At 51.0% G+C, this 19649-nt stretch overlaps 1 long non-coding RNA gene across 1 annotated transcript; it reads left to right on the top strand.

Annotated features, from left to right (window-relative positions):
- The first annotated feature begins 13957 nt into the window (after positions 1 to 13957).
- Positions 13958 to 16811, top strand: LOC119873982. The gene is made up of 2 exons (XR_005367192.1): positions 13958 to 15591; positions 15907 to 16811. It is a non-coding gene; the product is annotated as an uncharacterized LOC119873982 (long non-coding RNA).
- Positions 16812 to 19649: the final 2838 nt, after the last annotated feature.

The following is a 19649-nucleotide window of genomic DNA, read 5'->3' as shown; positions in this document are numbered from 1 at the left end:
CCATCCTTCAATCTTCCATCCATCCATTTGTCCATCTTACAAGCATTTTTAGAGCCTTTTCTATGCTTGGCACCGTACAGGCACTCATGTCAGGTCATCTACCACACAGCTACTGGGCAGGATGAGGACTTAGCTAGCACAAAGCTTAGCCCAAAGTAGTGTTTGAGTAAGTGTTTGAATGGATCAATAGATGACCTGAATCTTAAGTCTGGGTCCCTAGGATGATAATGCCCCTGTTGTAAAATGAGAATATGGGCCTGAAAAGTGGCTCTGGGGTGAATGGAGCTATGCCAGGCAGAGTGCTTGATTGAACCTCATGATTGATGGTTCACTTCCTCTCCCCTGATTGCAGGAGCGCCAGGCAAGGATGGGAATTCTCTGCTGTTCTACACTGTCAGTCTCAGAGACTGGGGATGGAGGCAATTATTCTGAGCCATCAAATGAATAAATATTTTGGAATGAGAGTCAGCAGGGAGATGTGATGGGATTTAAATGCTGATACAATATGCCGGGCTGCTTTCAGGAGCCCTTAGTCAGCGGGCAGAGCTGGGATTGGGCAGGCAAGAGTCCCCCAGCCAGGGCACTAGCATACCAGTAACTCGGGTCCTCAGTCCCTTCCCCTCTCTCAGGGGATGCTCCCAGGGAAAGGAAGGACACTCTGTCATTTAGCCTCTATGTCCACCAGCATTTGGATCATGTCAGTGGGCACTCGGTCTCTCCACCAGTGATGGGAAGTCTCCTGGTGATGGAGACATAGACTTTGCTGCAACAAAGTCCCCCTCTAAGCTTGCCACCCAGCATTAAATAAACATTAGCCCCACGGGTTGAGCGGGGTCGAAGCTCAGAGTTGGTTGTAGAATAGGATTTTTATGAGCATTCTCAATTTTCAGTGAATTCATTTTTTTGTTGGATTGTTAATTCACTCATAAATTTCTTTCTGCCTTCATTCACCCAGCAATCATCGGTGAGGTGTATTATTAATGCTGCATCCAGATTCTTATTGTTTCTGTGCCCTACACCGGCTTCTTAGGTGGTCCTTCCCTTCCAGCGGCCCACATCTGTGACTCTTACCAACCCTGCCCTTGGGGATGTACGTCCTCCCCATTCCCAGGGTGCCTTGAACCAGTGACTGCAACTTATATTCCAGTGGCCCATAGGATTGGGCCGAAGCTGCCTGGGAGGGATTTTGTCTGAAGTCACATTCCTTCCCAGAAGGCTGGGGCTAGGGTGAAGCAAGTGACATAATGGCGCACCAAATTTAAGGGGACACTCACTCTGAGATTCGAGCACCAACGTCCACAGTTTTGCATCCTGGGTGCCTCACGCAGCTCCCCAGGCTCTCGCCCTCCTCCCCTTCCCTGTCTCATCCCCGACTCCCCTGGGAGCGCTTCATGATACCTGGTGTCCGCACACCTGCGCTCCGGCTCTGTTCATGGAAGCCTGGCCAAAGTCCACTAAGCACCGTGTGCTGGAAACTGTCCTGTCTGCAGAGAGAGGCACGGGACATGGTCTCTGCCCTCCCAGAGCTTGCATTTCTGGGGGGACCACGTGGGGCAAGGCCCCCTCTCCGCATATAACCCTGCTACCTCTGGGTGCAGTCCTGAGGAAGGGAGAAGCCCACCCGGGCGCGCCGTGTACCGGCTTCAGCTGCCCGGTTACTTAGAGCTGCCCCAGGCTGCTGCTTTGAGGAGGATCACAGCATAGGGAAGATTAAAACACTTTTTAAAATAATTGGTTTTGTACAGTCAGTTGCTGCACACGTCCTCAGGATTTGCATGCTTTAAAGGCAAAGAGATTTGTTCTTAATTAACTCATCTTGCAGTACTTGGATGAGAGGTTTAGTGAAATCCTGGCTGCAGGGGGACACTTGCCTCTTGTCACCAAAGTGCCTTAGTGTGGAGATAGGGCGTGAGGCCAAGGCATTCTGAAGCCTCCAGGCAGAGGAACCATGGAGTCAACAAAGGGATTTCAATCTTGGAGTGACCCCCAGGGACTCCCCCCCCTGCAAAATTCACCTTGTAGTGGGTGGAACTGTGTCCCCCCAAATTCATGTCCACCTGGACCCTGAGCAGCAAGTCAGAGCCACGGACTGGGAATCAAGAAATTGCAGAGTGGCAACTGGCTGGCGACCCTGATGCGGCCCCTGCCAGCCTCTCGCTAAATCTTTGTCTAGACAAAAAACAAGAACGAGAACAAAGTTCCCAGCAACCTTAGATGGAGCTTCGAATTACAGCCAGAGTGTGCAAGGAAGTGACACTAATCCGAGGCTACTGCTGCAGGGGACCCGGGTAAAACCCACCTAGGCTTAGGTAGGGGGTACGGTGGACCCTCCTTTTGGTCCAGGTAAGAGAGCGAGCCAGGGACAGTGGCCGCAGAGAGGAGCTCCTGGAGCCTAGCCCCCGTGCAGGCTCTGGTGCAGCAGGTGTGGGAGGAGGCCGAGGCTCCGTGTTTCCCAGCACCTTCCGGGCCGGCAGGTGCAGCTTGGGATAACGGGGCTCCCGGTGGCCTGGGAACGGGGCGCCGGGCCTGGGAGGGGATGCAGTCGGCCTCAAGGGCAGCTCCCCGGGGAGGCAGCTGAACCAAGCCGTGACTTCTTGCAGACCATCCGTGATGGATGGCGGGGGGTGGGGGGGTGGTTCAGGAGGATGTCGCCGCCCCGCCCCACGACCCCAGACCTGCCAGGCACTGGGCTGGCGGTGCCGCTGGTCAAGGCTCCAGGGCAGCGCTCGCTCGATCTCCCCTCCACCCCCCCCGCCCCCGGCCGGCAGGGCCAGTTCCTAGGCCTGGACTCACACGTCTCTGCAGCGCAGCCTCCTTGGCCAGTGGTCCCCTTCGGCCTCGCCACTTGGGACAGACTGAATGTTCCTGCCTCTGCCACCTGACTCCACAGCGTGATGAGGCCTGGCGGTGGCATCTTTGGGACGTACCTAGGGGTGGATTAGGTTATGGAGTGGGGCCTCCTTGTAAAGGGAGGAGGAGACACGAGGTCCGGCTCTGTGCAGCTCCCGAGGAGCCAGCGGGTAGGTGGCCCTCCTGGGAACCGCTGCACTGCCCCCCGACCTCAGGCTGCCCGTTCTCCAGAAGTGCAGCAGCACAGTCCTGGGCCCGGAGCCACCTGGTACACAGCATCCTGCCTCCCACCTCCCCCCACACACACCTCAGTTCTGGGGCCCGGAGCCACCTGGTGTATGGCATCCTAGGATAGCAGCCGGGGGCAGGCCGGCAGTAGGGGCACCAGGCCGGGCTCCCAGGCCAGAGGAGGGGGACCAGCTTCCCTGTCCCCGTTTGCCTGCTGGTCTGTCTGCTGCCCCGAAGCGGCCCGGTCCTGCACATCCCACTGGTTGGGGCTCCGGGCTGGCGGCGTCCCCTGTGGGATGCCAGCAGCCCGCAGCTGCACCTGCTCTCCGGGTCCTGCGCGCAGTCTGCCTCCGTGCTCCCGGGGGTCTGCCTCCGAGCAGCCAGCCCCTGACAATCCCAAGCCTCCCCGCTGGTGCCCGGACCTGGGCTGCCTTCGCCGCCTGCAGGGCAGGGCTCTCTGCACCACCACCTCCTCCTCGTTCCCTTTGTTGGTCCTCCCGCACTCATGAGGATAATTCCCTGTATTCAATTCTCTCTGTTAGAAAACACAGTTGTTTCTGTTTCCCCGATGGGCTGCAGGGGAGCTGCTCGGGTGGCCTGGATTCTGCAGTGACGACGTGGCAGGGGCTCGGCCAACCTGCGGCAGACACATGGTCTGAGTGGGAAATAGACCCTGGCGCTGCAGCCCGTCCAGATTTCTGGGGTCATTCTTTTAGGCAGCAGAAGCCAGACTATCCCGATGCACACAGGAGCCTTGAAGTCACGTGGTCCTCCCACTGGCCTCTTTGGGGAGGACTCTCTCATAGCGCCGGTGGCCGGAGAACCACACCCGGAGCAAGCTACAGTTTGGCAATTTTTCAAATGCCCCAAAGTCTGAGCAACTATTGCTGCATGTGAAACTCAGCAAAAAGGAAGCCTGGGTGGCTCAGCGGTTGAGTGTCTGCCTTCAGCCCAGAGCATGACCCCGGGATCCTGGGATCAAGTCCTGCATCGGGCTCCCTGCAGGGAGCCTACTTCTCCCTCTGCCTGTGTCTCTGCCTCTCTCTGGGTCTCTCATGAATCAATAAATAAAACCTTTAAAAAAAAGAATCTCAGTAAAAGAGAAAAACCTAGAGTTTAAGCATGACTATTTTTACTGCATAAAATTTTTTTTATAAATAAATAAGGAGGAGACAAATACCCCCGTGGAAAAATGACCCAAGGTACGCATGGGGAAATGCTCAATTTTACCAGTCATCAATCAAAATTTCAAGTATGTAAAAACAAAAACAAAAACAAAAACAAAACAAAACAAATTTCAAGTATGTAACCAAAGACACAAATCAGTAAAAAATTCAAGTATGTGATACCATTGTCTTAAGTTGAATGGTGTCCCCCTCACAACCCTGCAAAAGAGAATATATTGAAAGCCTAACCCTCGGGTACTTCAGAATCTGATCTTATTTGCAAATAGTGTCTTTGCAGACGTAGTGAGTTACTGGAGTAGGACAGGTCCCTGATCCGCTCTGACTCACGTCCATATGATAAGCCGGCCGTGTGAAGACAGACCCGGGGAGAAAGCTGTGTGGCCATGAGGGTGGAGACTGGAGTGACGCGATGCAAGCCGAGGAGCCAGAAGGCCGCCGGCAAACTGCCAGAAGCCAGAAAGAGGAGGAAAGATCCCTCTGCAGTTTTCAGAGGGAGGACGGTCCTGCCAACACCTTGATTTGGGACATTAGCCTTCAAAACTGTGACACAATAAATTTCTGTTATTTTCAGCCACACAGTTTGAGGTACTTTGTGAGAACAGCCCTAGGAAACCCATAAAACCATTTTTTGTTTTTCGTATTGGAAATGAATAAATTACCGAGGGCTTCGTAGAATGTTCACGAGGAGTGAAGCACAGGCATTTTTATGCGTGGCTGTTGGGAGACCAGACTTGAACAGTTATTTTTGACAGGTCAATTGGCAAAATGTATCAACATGAGCCTTAAAAATATTTATATATCTTTTGACCTGGCAGTTATATTTCTACAAATTTATCTGGAAAACCAAGAAGACAAAAAGGTGATTACAGCCAAGTTGATAATAGGGAGTTAAACGTAACCAATGTGTTCAACAAGGGGGGATTGCTTAAATAACTCATTGCATATTCTCTGCAGTCATTAAGAATGAGAATGTAGGGGTGCCTGGGGGGCTCAGTCGGTTAAGTGGCTGCCTTCAGCTCAGGTCATGATCCCAGGGTCCTGGGATCCAGTCTTGACATCGGGCTCCCTGCTCAGTAGGGAGTCTGCTTCTCCCTCTCCCTCTGCCCCTTCCCCACCGCTCATGCTCACTCTCTCAAATAAATAAATAAAATCTTAAAAAAAAAAGGAATGAGAATGTAGTTTTAAATGTATTTTCATAAAAAGGGGATGTATAACCTATCATTGGAATGATAGAGAAATTTAAATGATTGAGTGTCTGCCTTCAGCTCAGGGTGTGATCCCGGGGTCCCGGGATCGAGTCCCGCATCGGGCTCCCTGCGTGGAGCCTGCTTCTCCCTCTGCCTGTGTCTCTGCCTCTCTCTCTCTGTGTGTCTCATGAATAAATAAAATCTTAAAAAAAAAAGAAATTTAAATGATAAAGCACATATGTAAGATGATCCTGATTTTTGTCGGAAATGATGTATATATTTATACATATGTACATATGCAAAGAGAAATGTCTCCCGGGTTTAGTAAAATACTTGGCAATTGGTAGACACCATATAAACATTTATTTAATAAATTAATGAATAATTGGTGCTCGCTTTGGCAGCACATATACTAAAATTAATGAATAATTAAATGAGTAAAAGTTATAAACCAAACATGTTAACATTAACTTTCTGTTGGTGGTGAAATTATGGGTGATCTTTTTTTAAAAAATGTTTTCATTCTTTTTGAATTATAATTACTTTTCTCATTTTTATACAATAAGCAGGCATTATAATTTTAATAAGAAGAGGGGAAAAAAAAACCAAATCTTAGTTTTCTGTTTCAGTTCTGTCCTCAACTTATTTTCAGATCTGAGACCCCACAACTCCAACACTGCCCTCATGCCTCAGTCCCCAGAAGGGAGAGGTTGGTGAGATGACCCCCAGAACCTTCCTCGGTGGCCTGGTGGAGGAGAGGAGGCATGGAAGGCTCTACCAAGGAGGAAACGAGAATGAACTAGAACCAAGAACAGAAAGCTTCTGAACGAGCTGGATGCAAGCAGGAAGGTGAGGGAGCCGCGGGCCACAAACCCTGCCAGAGCATCAGAGGTGGGCAGGAAGCACTTACAGAGCTTGCCCAAACCCTGTTGGCCTCACTGGGCCTGAAGCCACATCGCATCTGATTCCTGGTTTATATAAAAGCCCACAAAGAAACAAAGCAAACAACAACAGCAAAGAAAGAACCAAAAGTTACCAGTATAAATGTTGGCTTAGAAGGCCCCAAAGGCTGACTCTTGAGGGCTGTAGAGTTCCAAGGCTCAGTGCAGCCACTTTGCAAACAATCTAGCAGCTTGGAAAGCACGGAGCTACCATAGGACCAAGAAATTCTACTCCTGAAAGAAATGGAAACATATGTCCACACAGAAGCCTGTACGTGAATGCTCAAAGCAGCGTTGTTCCCGATAGCCAAGAGTGGAAACGACTCGAATGTGCCTCAACTGATGCGAGGATCAGCAAAGAGTAGTATAGCCATACGGTGGGATAGCATTCAGCCATGAAGAGGAACGGAGAATGAATATATGTATAACCTGGAGGAAACTCGAAAACTTTACACTAAGTGAAAGAAACCAGTCATAAAGGCCAAATAATTATATAATTCCATTTCCATGAAGTGTCCGGGATAAGCAAGTCATCTCTAGAGACAGAAGGTAGTCTGGTGGTTGTCTAGGATACAGGGGACAATAGATTGGGGGGTTGATGGCTAACGGATATGGAGTTCTTTTTGGGGTGATCGAGTATGTTCCAAAATTGACTGCAGAGAGGATTCACAATACTGTGAATGTATTTACAACTACAGAGTTGTTCACCCTAAGTGGGAGAGTTGAATGGTGTATGAATAATACTTCAATGAAGCCATGATTTAAAAGAAAAGAGGATAAAACTTCTAAGGTTGTCTTTTCCTAATCCACATCATCAGATAATCCTGCAGGCAAGTGTGTCATTAACCACCATATATTAGCGACATCCCCTATACCCAACAAGGGTACTAACCACGGCCTGGGGCTAGAGGACACAAGACATGTAGCTCAGTCACTGCGGCCAACAGCCAGCTGACCAGCAGACACGAGATGAGGCCATGCGAGCTCATGCACCTGCCGGCCGCCCCGCCCATCAACCTCTCCTGCCGGAAAGAGCCCAGCAGAGATGAGCCAAGCAAGCTGGGCCAGACCAGAAAGACTCCCAGCTGACCCGTAGAAGTGTAGGCTAAATAAGAGATTGTTGGTCAAGGTGCTGTGTTTTTGGGGATCATTTGTTACAAAGCAGAAACTAACCGGCACATTTTGGGTACAAATGTGTGAGAGTTCCTCCAGGGAACATACCAAGCTACAGAGCTGCTAAGTTTGGTACCTCCTCAAGCGTGCTAGATACTTCCAGGTATTTTCCATGGTGATCATGCCCCTTTACACCCCACTAGCCCTGCAAGTGGGTTCCTCTTATAGCACGGTCCCGTCAATACTTGGTAATGTCAGATATTTTGATTTTTGTCGACCTGGCAGGTATGAAATTGTATGTTATTGATTTTTTTAAAAGATTTTATTTATTTATTCATGGGAGATACACAGAGAGAGGCAGAGACACAGGCAAAGAGACAAGCAGACTCCCTGCGGGGAGCCCAACAATCCCAGGACCCCGGGGTCATGACTCGAGCTGAAGGCAGATGCTCAACCACTGAGCCACGCAGGTGCCCGGTATCTTATGGATGCAATATTCATTTCCCCAATCACATATCTTTTCTGAAGTTAGTTGGTTGAATGGGGTTTCCTTCAGACTTGTATGTTCCACCTTCCTGAGGTGGCGAAGCCCCAGGCGTCCTTTCAGATGCACGAAGAAGTTAGGCTTCACTTCCAGAATGCCCTCCACAACGCTTCACACCTGCTTCTCTCCCCTGACTCCTCCGGCAAGCCTTCCTGACATCCGGCCCCCCCTTCCCCCATTGCCCCATTCAGCTTCCTCTGCCTGATGGCCTGCTCCACTGTAGTGTAATTGCCTAACCGCTCCTCTGGAGCAGAGGTCAGGGGTCAGGGGACCAGGGGACCAGGGGACCAGTACACAGGCCTTCCTGTCTAGGACCCAGGCCATAAGCCCAGTGCTGGACCCTAGATGACCTCCTTCCTGAATAGCTTTCTGAGGAGTCAAAAGGACAAATATGAATTCACTTCACTTACCTTGACACCATTTATATGCACATTTGTTTGTTGCCTTTAGGGGTTACGGGGTGTTTCCAAGTTCATTATCTGATTTTGATTTAACAACAACAAAAAATAATAATAAATGCAGGGGCGTCTGGCTGGCTCTGTCAGTGGAGCCTGTGGCTCTGGATCTCAGGGTTGTGAGTTCGAGCCCCACGTTGGGTGAGGAGATTACTTAAAACTAAAATCTTTGTTAAAAAAGATAAAGATATTAATAACCAAATGAATGGGCAGCCCGGGTGGCTCAGCGGTTTAGCGCCACCTTCAGTCTAGGGCGTGATCCTGGAGACCTGGGATCGAGTCCCACGTCGGGCTCCCTGCATGGAGCCTGCTTGTCCCTCTGCCTGTGTCTCTGCCTCTCTCTCTCCCCTCTCTGTGTTTCTCATGAACAAATAAATGAAATCTTTAAAAAAAAATAACCAAATGAATGTATTCTTATGGCATTTATGGAGGACAAACCATGCTTAGCACATTATATGCATTATTTCACTGACTTCTCAAAACAACCACAAGAATAGGAAGCCTCAAATAACGTAACACTTGAAATACATCAACTTCAGGTAATTATTATTAACCACGGGTATTAATTTCCTAAGGCTGCTTAATAGATTACCTCAAACTGGGTGGCTCAGAACAACAGAAATTGGTTCTCGCACAATTTTGGAGACCAGAATTCACAAATGTGCTGGAGCATGAGCCTCAAATGAAGAATCTGTGATTTTGAAATATTTATCTGTTATTTTGATAATCGTGCCCACCATCCACAGCACCTAATAACCTGCTCAAGAAGAAGGTGCCGCTGGATAAGCTAATACTGAAAATGGGTGGGCGATCCCTGAAGTTCCGCGGCCCAGGGTCAGAGCTTCCTGGCCCCGTCACCCACAACATAAGAGGAATGACCTTGGCTTACTCTGACAAACCGAAACAATGGCACGAAGCCTTCTCCATGTGACCAGCAGAGGCCCCCACAATTCCCCTGGCCCCTTCCTCCTCACAGTTGGGTAAAAACTCCTCATTTTCTACAACTCCAAAATCAGAACGAGGTGATTCTGAGACGTAACTGCAATCTCCTTCTTGCAACAGTGCCTTTTAATTAGGCATCAAAAGCCCTGGAGACCATCCTGCTCCCTTGTAATGGTGTGTTCTGGAAAATTACTGCCATTGGATTAAATTAAAGAAAGGTTATTCGGCTGCTTTGTTAGGCATATTTCAGTGGTGTTGGGAGCCCGTCTGGACCGGTGTTGCTGGTGCCGTTAGTTACAGAGCAAGGAGTGAACGCACGTCCTTCTGGAAGGTGATTGATGAGACAAAGCAGCTCTCGTGGAAGAACTAGAGTGTGAGAGGCTGAGAAATCATGCCTCCAACCGGAGCATGGAGCATTGGAGGTGGAGGAAGATGTAGCTAATGTGAGTTGAGACTATACTATCTTGCGCTGGATTGTGTCCCCTGATGATAGTCATATGTTGACATCCTAAGCCTTCACACCTCAGACCAACCATATTTGGAGGTTAGGTCTTTAAAGAGGTGATTACGTTAAAATGAAATCTCCAGGATGGGCCCTAATCCACTATGACTTGTGTCCTCGTAAGAAGAGGACATTTGGCAGGTATACCCGCAGAGACAGAGGGAAGACCAAGTAGAGACCCGGGGAGAAGGTGGCCATCTGCAAACTCGGGAGAGAGGCCTCAAGGAGAAACTAACCCTACTGACACCTTGATCTCAGACTTCCAGCCTCCAGGACCATGAGAAAATAATTTTTTAAAAAGACTTTATTTACTTATTCATGAGAGACAGAGAGAGAGAGAGGCAGAGATTTGGGCAGAGGGAGAAGCAGGCTCCCTGTGGGGAGTTCGATGAGGGACTCGATCCCAGGACCCCAGGATCATGACCTGAGCTGAAGGCAGATGCTCCACTGCTGAGCCACCCAAGCGTCCTGAGAAAATAAACTTCTGTTGTTTATGCCCCCTGTGGCCCTCTGTTATGGCAGCCCCGACAGGCTAACACACAAGCCGGAGGGGTGGTCTGCGGAGATGCTTGCGTTTGATTCTCCCTGCAGTTACTTGGTCAGGGCCTTACGAGCCGGCAAGTGGCAGCAGCAGGATTTGAATCCAGGTCAGTCTAATTCTGACGCCTGCCACACATGACCAAGCTGCACCAAACAGGCGAGGAGAAAAGGCAGTCACCAGCTCGCATGAGGTTTGAAAGTGCCTTCCAACATAAACGGTTCATGGCTTGGTTCGCCATGGAGGCTCAGACCTATTTTTAGCAGGCTCTGGTGTCTATCACGGCTCTTCAAAAAAAAAGGTGCCACCTTCCCTGAGGATGCTTTATGAAGTCCAAGTGCTTCTATAAATCTTTGGGGACTATTAGAAAAGGTGCCGGTGGCTCCTCCAGGGAGAATCTGAATCCACACCTGCAAACTGATGGTTCTCCGTTGCTTTTAGAATGCAGGCAAAGGTGCTGAGCCCCCCATTCCACGGCTGTCCCGATTCACTGCTGCCCACCTTCTTCTCTCCAGCTACGTCTCCGGCCACATGCTTGCTGGATCCAACTACACAGAACTTCCTTGCAAGTTCCCCGAACAATCTGTAGTCTTTCCCGCCTTCGTGTCTTTGTCCTTGCTGTTCCTTCTGCCCAGAGTGTTCTTTCCACCTTATCCACCTGGCGACCCCCTCCTCATCCTTCAAGTGTCACCCTTCAAATGTCTCCTCTTTCAGGACACCTTCTTGATCTCCCCTGAAAGGATCAGGGGCTTCCTCCTCTGCACACTTGTTACACTTTGTCTATTTTCTGTGTGGCAGGCATACCCTAAAGTGACCCCTGCAATGAGCCACGTCCTTATATAATCTCCTCCACTTCGGTTTGGGCAGAACCGATGACTTGCTTCTAACTATGGCATAAGGCGAAATAGGATGTCACTCCTTTGGTTGGGTTACTTCATATGACAAAGGGGATGGGATGCACTCTTAAGATTGCCTTACATTATAGAAGACTCCGTCTTAGCAGACTGGAGAGAGAGAGAGAGAGAGAGAGAGAGAGAGAGTCCCTTGCTGGCTTTGAAGAAGTCGGCTGCCATGTACAGATCACAGGGCAAAAAAAACTGCCTGGCTTCCAAGATTGAGAAACAGCCAGTGAAAAAGTGGGACGTCCAATCATCCTCTATGTCATAAGAAACGAACTCTGTCACTGACTGAGTTGGAAGTGAATCCTCCCTAGTCAAGCCTTCAAATGAAAACACAGCCCTGCCAACACCTTGATTGCCATTTTGTGAAAAAAAAAAACCGAGCAGAGGAACCAGCTAACCCATGCCCAGGCCCCTGACCCTGGACACTATGAGACAATTAATGTGTGCTGCTCAAGCCATCAGGTTTGTAATAATTTGCTACACAGCAATAGATAACTAAGGCACTCTATTAGAGCAAAGAGCAGGTATTAGTCTTTACGTGTTGTTCCCAACTAGATGGGAGGCCTGAGAAAAAGGATGATAGGTCAGCCCTTTCAGCCCTCACGTGGTGCCTGACACATAGTAGGCACTTGAAACACATTTGTTGGATGAATAAATGAATGTGGTCTTTATGGTTCCACCGGCCTTAAGAAATGTCACTGTAATTCCAGGATTCCATTTATCGTTACCTTCGTGGAAGGTCAATGAGGATATCAAACTTCCAAGGAATAAAGAAGAATGCAGAGAGCAAGCATTCTTCTGTAACAGTTATAGATTCTTTGACACAATTTGCCAAGCGGTTGGGCACATCGGGCCCTGTAAATGTAATAACGATGTCTGCCGAGTGTCTTTGAAGATGGTCAAAGTCAAAGGCAAAATCACAAAACCTGCTGAAAGGCAGCTAGGACCATTAGCTGCTATTTGAAACCCGGAGGCAAAGAGACATTATGAGCCTCAAACCAGTCAGAGGAAGAGTCATCACTCAGCCAGGGAGCCAGGGACGGAATTCTAAATCTGAATCTGCCCAGAACCCCAGAAAGCTCTTCCTGCTTCCCTCTCATCCTTGCCTTCCCCTCCCTCTTCCTCCTCTGCCATAGAAACAAAAACACCCTTCTTAGAGCTGCGAAGGCCTGTAGGTCATCGCCTCCAAGCCCCTCATTGTACAGACGGGAAGACTGAGGCCGGGAGAGGAAGACCTTGGCCGACAGTGTACAGAAAGTCCCGGGAACAGCATTCTTTTTCAGAATCCCCTGAAGACTGGAGTTAAAAATAAAAACAAAACAAAACAAGAAATCTCCTTGAGCATCAGCGAGGACATGAAGCAATTAACCAGAAATTTAGCCACCTCATTACCTCATCATTAAAAAAAAAAAAAAAAAAGTCTTACAGGATCCATACAGATAAGCAAAACTCAGAGTTCCTTTCTCAAGGCAGTTCTTTTTTGAAAAAGAATAGATTTATTTATTTTAGAAAGAGAGCGCACACAAGCAGGAGGGGCAGAGGGAGAATCTCCAGCAGACTCCACTCTGAGCACAGAGCCTGCCACGAGGCTTGATCTCACGACCCTGAGATCACGACCTGAGCCAAAACCAAGAGTCAGGAGCTCAACCGACTGTGCCACCCAGGCGCCCCTCGAAGCAATTCTTACAGTGTCGCAGAGCTGCCCTGGTCGCAGGCACATGCTATGTGCTTTACATGCATTATTTCCATTAACTTTCCAACCATTACTCTTTTATAGCCCTTTTTATAGTTTTTTTTTTTAATAAATAAACTGAGGTTCAGAGAGGAGATGCGATTCCTCCGAGGTTACATAACCAGGAATCATTTCACCAAGTCGGTCTGCAGTACTGATAATCACTTTGCTATGATGCCAAAAAGCCTAGGAAGCTGAAGCTCAGGGAAGGGGCTGCCAGCGGGGGAGCCTTGCCTGGGACCCTAACATCAGAGGTCACCATGAGCCTGTTGCAAGCTCACGGCACGGCACAACAGCTCCTGACTGTCAACCCCAGGAGGGCAGGAGCCCTGGTGGCCTTGTTCCTGCTGGATCTCCAGAGTGTTGCCTGGCCCAACGGAGGAGGCGCTAAGTAAAGTTGGAAGGATGAATGAATGAACGGCGTGGACGCATGAATGGGTGCCCCAGTTAGCCGTGCGGATGTGTACACGGTAGGGATGTGTCCTCTGGGGGCTTCTCTAATCTGAGCCAAGCTGATATGTGGAGTGAGTATCCGGGTGTAACCAATATATAATCCTCTGATTAAAGAAGCTCTTCTCCACGTAGCAATCGGATTACAACACAGCATGCCCGACGGGGTCGCTTCCACCGCTCGGCCTCTTTCTAGCCACAAATTGGCTCCCTGCGATTTATTATTGCCGTCATTATCATTTGTTATTTCCCCCAATGCTGTATGAGAGAAGTCAGCATCAATCCCATCTGTCCTGATACCAGGTGCAGCGAGAGCAGGCTGTGGGCTGGTGCCGGTTAATGGGACAGACTTTGGGGGAACCGCCTCATAGGCCGGACACTGTTTTGTTATCTATGACGTAGGGGTCATCATCATGTCCATTTGCCAGGATTGTTGTGGGGATTAAAGACGCGACGCCTGTCAAGTGCTTAGCCTTTTCATTGCAAGCTCTCAGTACATTTTCCTTCTAGCTGCTAACGAGACCCCGAGACAGGCACTGCTGGTGCCCCGCGGGACCGTGGATGAGCTAGTGACCTTCTCTGGGCCTTGATTGTCATCTGTACGACAAGGGAGGGAATCAAGGAGGCACCCGATGGCTAATTCCTGAGCAGTTACTGTGTGCTTGCCCCGGGGCTGAGCCCCAGCCACAGAGATAAAGGAGCCATGGCCCTGTCTTTGGGGGGCTCCTGTGTGGTTAGATACAAGCACTGCGGGACCACCCGGTGCTTGCCAGGCAGGGTGATAAGCACTGCACATCCATGAACTCCATCAATCATAATGTTGATGACAACGCCACTGTCCCTGTTTTAAAGGGCATCAGGAGGCACATAGGACCTCCAGGACTCTGCCAAGGTCACCCAGTGACATCAGAGTGGGGCTCGAAACCTGGAGATCAATTCTGCTCTATCACCCTTCTAGCATAAATATCATGTGATTCTCTACGACCATGAGACAGACGCTTTGGAGATTGTGCCAAGGCCCAGATAAACACAGGTATCCCCCGCTTTTCAGACATTTGCTTTATGTCACCTCACTTTGACAAAAGACCTACACTGGTATCTGCTTTCACGGACCCAAAGAAAATCGAAGAGGGTTTTTGCTTTTCGGGGGGCGGTGTGGGGGCAAAAAGCAAAACTAGCATTCGGGATTTGTGCATCGCAGCGAGCTGTTACAAAGGCAGCGCACCCCCCACACCCCCAGCAAGCGCGGCCCGCCAAGCTCCTTCCCCAGAAACTCCACTCAGCATCTCAGCATCAAGCAGCCATAGCCCTGAGCTGCGTCTGTGAGCATCTGTGTCTGATCTTGACTTATTTTGTGCAGCCGTTAGCAAGATGTGCCCTAAGGTATCAGAGAAGCCTGAGAGAGGATATTTTTGGGGTCTGAGGACGCTCCAAAGTTTTTCCATAATACTGTTAACTGCTTCTTCCCTTTATGCCATTTCAGCTTCCGAAAGTTTGGAGCCTGTGCCTGTACCCTCTTTTCCTAATATTTCGCGCTTTCTCTTCTTCCTGCCTCTCTCTTATCTCCCTGCACTTCCATCAATATCGTCTGCATTGGCTACCAGGCATGGAGGTGAACGGTGAACGTTTTTCTCTTTTCTCTGCTCACACCATCCCCACTGACGCTGCAAGGAAGAGACGGGCTGTGGTCCTAAAGCAGAAGTGATAACTGGGAGACACTCCTTACGACATCCTGCATCAGTCTGCTTTGAGCCTCTGCCTGTGTCCAGGCTGGGATCCCACTCCTCTCCACCGCCCATCTCTCTCAATGAGGCGTTCCTTATGAAACAAACCCCTACCCGTTCTCCCCTCCAGCAGACGTCAGCTTGCCAACTGGGAATCATTATTACGTGGCTTGTGTTTGACCTCCGATGTTCCCAGCCCGACTTTCAAGAAAATGTGGTCTTCATACCATTCCCATCTACGACCTTTCAGCCTCGTTGAACCAAGCATTTGGAAGGCTGCACAGCAATGTGGTTGAGTAAGAACCCTGGAGCCAGACTGCCAACTCTTCCATTAACTACCTCTGTAATCTTGGGGACGGTCACGTCCCTATGTCCTGATTTTTCTACCTGCTTTACCAGGATGACGATGGTGGTGGTGGTGATGGTGGTGGTGGTGGTGGTGGTGGTGGTGGTGGTGGTGGTGGTTGCATCTCTCCTTACAGAACAGTTAGGAGGACTGAATGAGTTACAAGTGTTTAAAACAGTGTCTGACACTCAATAAACATTAGCTTAATTTTTCTCTATGTCCCACAGGAAATGCATCTTTAATTAATCTCTATTGCCTTCCACAGATACATTCCAGTGGAGAAGAGGAAAGGGGAGGAGTTCCTAATGACTATGCCATAGAAAAAGGCTCTCTAAGATTGCCATAAAAACAGAGGAGAAAAGAACCGACAGCTTCATGGTCCTCTACCTGCGAGGCTTCATTTACTGGGCAGGACGTGGTGCTTGCAACTGTCCTTTGGGGACACAGGAAAGGTTTAGAAACTCAATTTTACAGACGAGAAGGGAAGCCATTTGTTATGGGTCACTCACTAGTAAAGGGACAGGATAATGGTTTTCTTCCCGAGATCCAGAGTGCAACTCCGTACGCTGCCTCTTATTAAAACAAATGCATAAAAAACAAACAACCCAGAGTCCAGTTCAACACAAAGCCGTACAATTCACTCTTCCCTCTGCCTTTCAACTGCTCCAGCGTGTCCAAGTTTCCAGAACCATCCACAGGAGAAGGGCATCGGTTCGCCAGAGTTGGGGAACAGTAGCGACCCACTGAAAGTGACTTTGGTGAAGTCAGCCAAAGGAAGCTGCAGCACACACGGGAGAATAATAACACTTTCCTTCTGAAGAGGGCAGTGTGCAACCAAGGCCAGGTCGGCTCACGTGGTCAGGGCTTCCTTCCAGGTCTGGAAGGCCGGAGGCAGTGTAGCCCTCAGGAGCCCAGGCATCTTGGGTTTCCAGGAGCTTATTTCTGAACGACAAACACATCTTCCGACATGAAATAGGATTCTTGAGGTTTGAGCACAGTTACACACTGCCTCTCATCAGAGGGTACACCGTGCAAACCGATACTAAGGCGGTTATGCAAGATGGATGGAAGAAGCCCCAGCGAGTTCTCTTTCCGGGCTCTTGCACTTGTCTGTCCCCCCATCCCCCCCGCAATTGGCCTCATGAAATTAAACAATAGTGTGGCCTCCCAGATGGTCTCTGATGTTTGCAGAAGAAAGTGTTTCTTTACTACTAAGAGGCCTGTGTGATGTAGTTTCTACTGCCTGAGGCAAAAATACCTTTTTCTCCCCCTCCCCCTGCCCCCCAGCATCCTTGCACAAAGTGTTGGGAATGGGGATCTTAGCTCCTAGGTGCATTTATCAAGCCAATCACAGTAATTATAATTAGAAACACAAACTAAGTGAAAGCCGAGCATGAAATACATTTGCAGAAAACCTGAACTGCATATAATTAAGCCCTGCTTGGTGTCATTTTGAGGCATGCCATTTGTATATTTGGGGAGTGGGAGAGATTTTTTTTTTAATCTAAGTACCTTTGCCAAGTGGCATCAAAGGCTTCTTCAATGGCAGTTAAGAGGAGGAAGAATGACACACAGCATTAGCTGCTAAACTGAGGGCTGTGAGACATACATATGTCCCAAGGTAGCTTAACTGGTTATTTAAAACACTCTGTCCAATATGTTCATTGGATATTAATTTAACCTAGATCTGTCTTAGGGAAGTGAATAAGAGAGGTGAAGATTTGGGGGGTGGGGAGTAGCTTCAATTCCCAGCCTCAGCTTTGGGCATGCACTAACCCGACAGTGCTGAAAATCCTTCTGTGATTACCCAAAGCCCAGCAAAGAAAGTCCATTCTCCTTAGGGGGACCTTTGTTCAGGTGTCACCTCTTTGATAAAGGCCTTCAAATTTTCCCCTCCCCTAACCCCGGGCTCTCTCAGCCATCACGACACTTACCATGCTGGTTTTTAACTTTATTCACATGGTCTTTCTCCCCTGCGAAACAGTGATCTCTTTGAAATTGGCAATTTCCTTTTTTTTTTTTTTTAAAGCGATTTCCTTTAATTTATTTTTATTTTTTTAATAATAAATTTATTTTTTATTGGTGTTCAATTTGCCAACATACAGAATAACACCCAGTGCTCATCCCGTCAAGTGCCCCCTCTCAGTGCTCCTTTTTTTAAACCAGTGTCTCCAGCACCCAGGACAGGACCCAGGACCCAACAGGTGCTTGGAAACCACCGAATAAAGGAGCGACCGAATAAGTAAGTGGATGAAGGAGCGAACGCTCCATCTTTCCGGGGCCAGCTCAAACTACTCCGTTAGGTGATATCCAATCTCTCTTTCCCCAAGATAGAAGTTCGCACTGGTAATTCCACTCTGTTTTTAGGGACAATAAAGCCAAGAATAGTTTAGGAGAGTCCATTGATTGGAAGGGATGTGGCGGTGGGGGGAGGAACACCAATGGGCTCCTTGGAAAGCCACCTTGGAATAAAAGCACAGGACTTTCACTTGGATCACATCTGGGGGAGTGGGGTGGGAGAGGAGAGCTTTTAGGCCACACCTTGCACTCCCGTCCCCTGGTGCCCCTGTCGTCTTGGGATGGGAAGGCACAGAGTGCTTGTCTCCCCGACTCCTTCATATACATTCCAAAATAATTTTTTTGCAGATTCGCATGAAGGTGAAAGAAGTAATACTCAGACATCCCATGTTTCCCCCCGTGTTGACGGGAGCACAACCAGGACGCCGACAGCGATGTGCAATCCCCCCCCTTACTGGGATCTCACCGGGTCTGCGCGCACCCACCCGCGTTTGTGTGAATGCGGACTGCGTGCGCCTGCATTTCCCCGGCGGTGGTGCAGCCTGACCTCCCCTTGCACGGGGGGTCGCCCGGCGGGCGCCAGCACCCACAGGCTTGGGTGTGGGTCTCGCACACAGCAGGTGCACCGACCGCCCCGCACAAACCCCTCGCACTTGTGCGCCTGGGCGTGCAGGAGGGGCGCGCCTCTTTGGAGGCTCTTTGGAGGTTCCACAGCCGAGCCTGGAGCGTTTAGCATTTCAGTGGCAAAAAAGTTGGCTTCCCCCCTCCCCTGCCGCGCCCCCCCGCCCCCCCACGATTGTGAATTAGCTTCCAGGCGGCTAATTGCTCCAAAGCGCTGCTGAGGCTGAGGCTCGGGGCGCAGCACGGGAGCGGGGAGGCGGGAGGGGCGCGCCCCGGAGCTCCTCCCCCACCCCCCATCACTTTCACCCCTTTCTTCCCCCGGGCTGGACTGTTTCACCCCGTCTCCAGGCAACCGGCAGGCGCGAGGCGGGACGTCATTTCCTGAAGAGCCCGCGGGGGGGGAGGGGGCGGCCGCGGGGGAGGGGCGGGGCGGGGGCGGGGCCAAGCCGGGGCCGGGGCGACGGCGGCGGCGTCGGAACTCGCTGCAACACCGGCCCCGGGCAGCTCAACAGTTCGCGAAGTCCCGGCTCCGCCTGCGCCCCGGCGGCGCGGGGAGGGCGCGGGGAGGGCGCGGGGAGGGCGCGCGGGGGCGCGCGGGGGCGCGGGGGTCCCCGGGCCGCCGCAGCCCCGGACATGCCCCGCAGCCCCGGGCGGGCGGCTGCGGCGGCTGCACCGGCTGCGGCTCGGGGGGCTCCGGGCAGGGCGCCGCGCACGCCGACTGGGGACTTCGGGGGCCCGCAGCCCGGGAGGAGCGGGCGGCCCGGCCGGGGGAGCCCCGGGCGCCGTGTGACGGGGCGGCCCGCCTCGCTGCGCCCCCCGCGCCCGACTCCCGCCGCCCCGGCGCCCTCCGCGATGTAGCTGCCGCCTCCCTCCGCGCCCCCCGGACTCCGGCCGCACCGTCTCCGCGACCTCCGGGCTCCAGCCGCGTCCCGGGCCTCCGCCTCCGCCTCCGCGTCGCCCGGGCTGCAGCCCCTCGGACCCCAGGACGCGGTCCCTCGCCCGCCCCCGCCCGCCCCGGGAGGCTGCCTCCGTTTCCCCGCGGAGCCTGCGCCCGTCCCGGCGCCCCGGCCCGGCTCCCCCCGCGCGCGC

This window comes from Canis lupus, chromosome 11 (genome assembly GCF_011100685.1).
Source record: "Canis lupus familiaris isolate Mischka breed German Shepherd chromosome 11, alternate assembly UU_Cfam_GSD_1.0, whole genome shotgun sequence".
NCBI lineage: Eukaryota > Metazoa > Chordata > Mammalia > Carnivora > Canidae > Canis > Canis lupus.
Note: the sequence above shows the minus strand (reverse complement) of the source record. Positions and strands in the feature narration are given on the sequence as shown.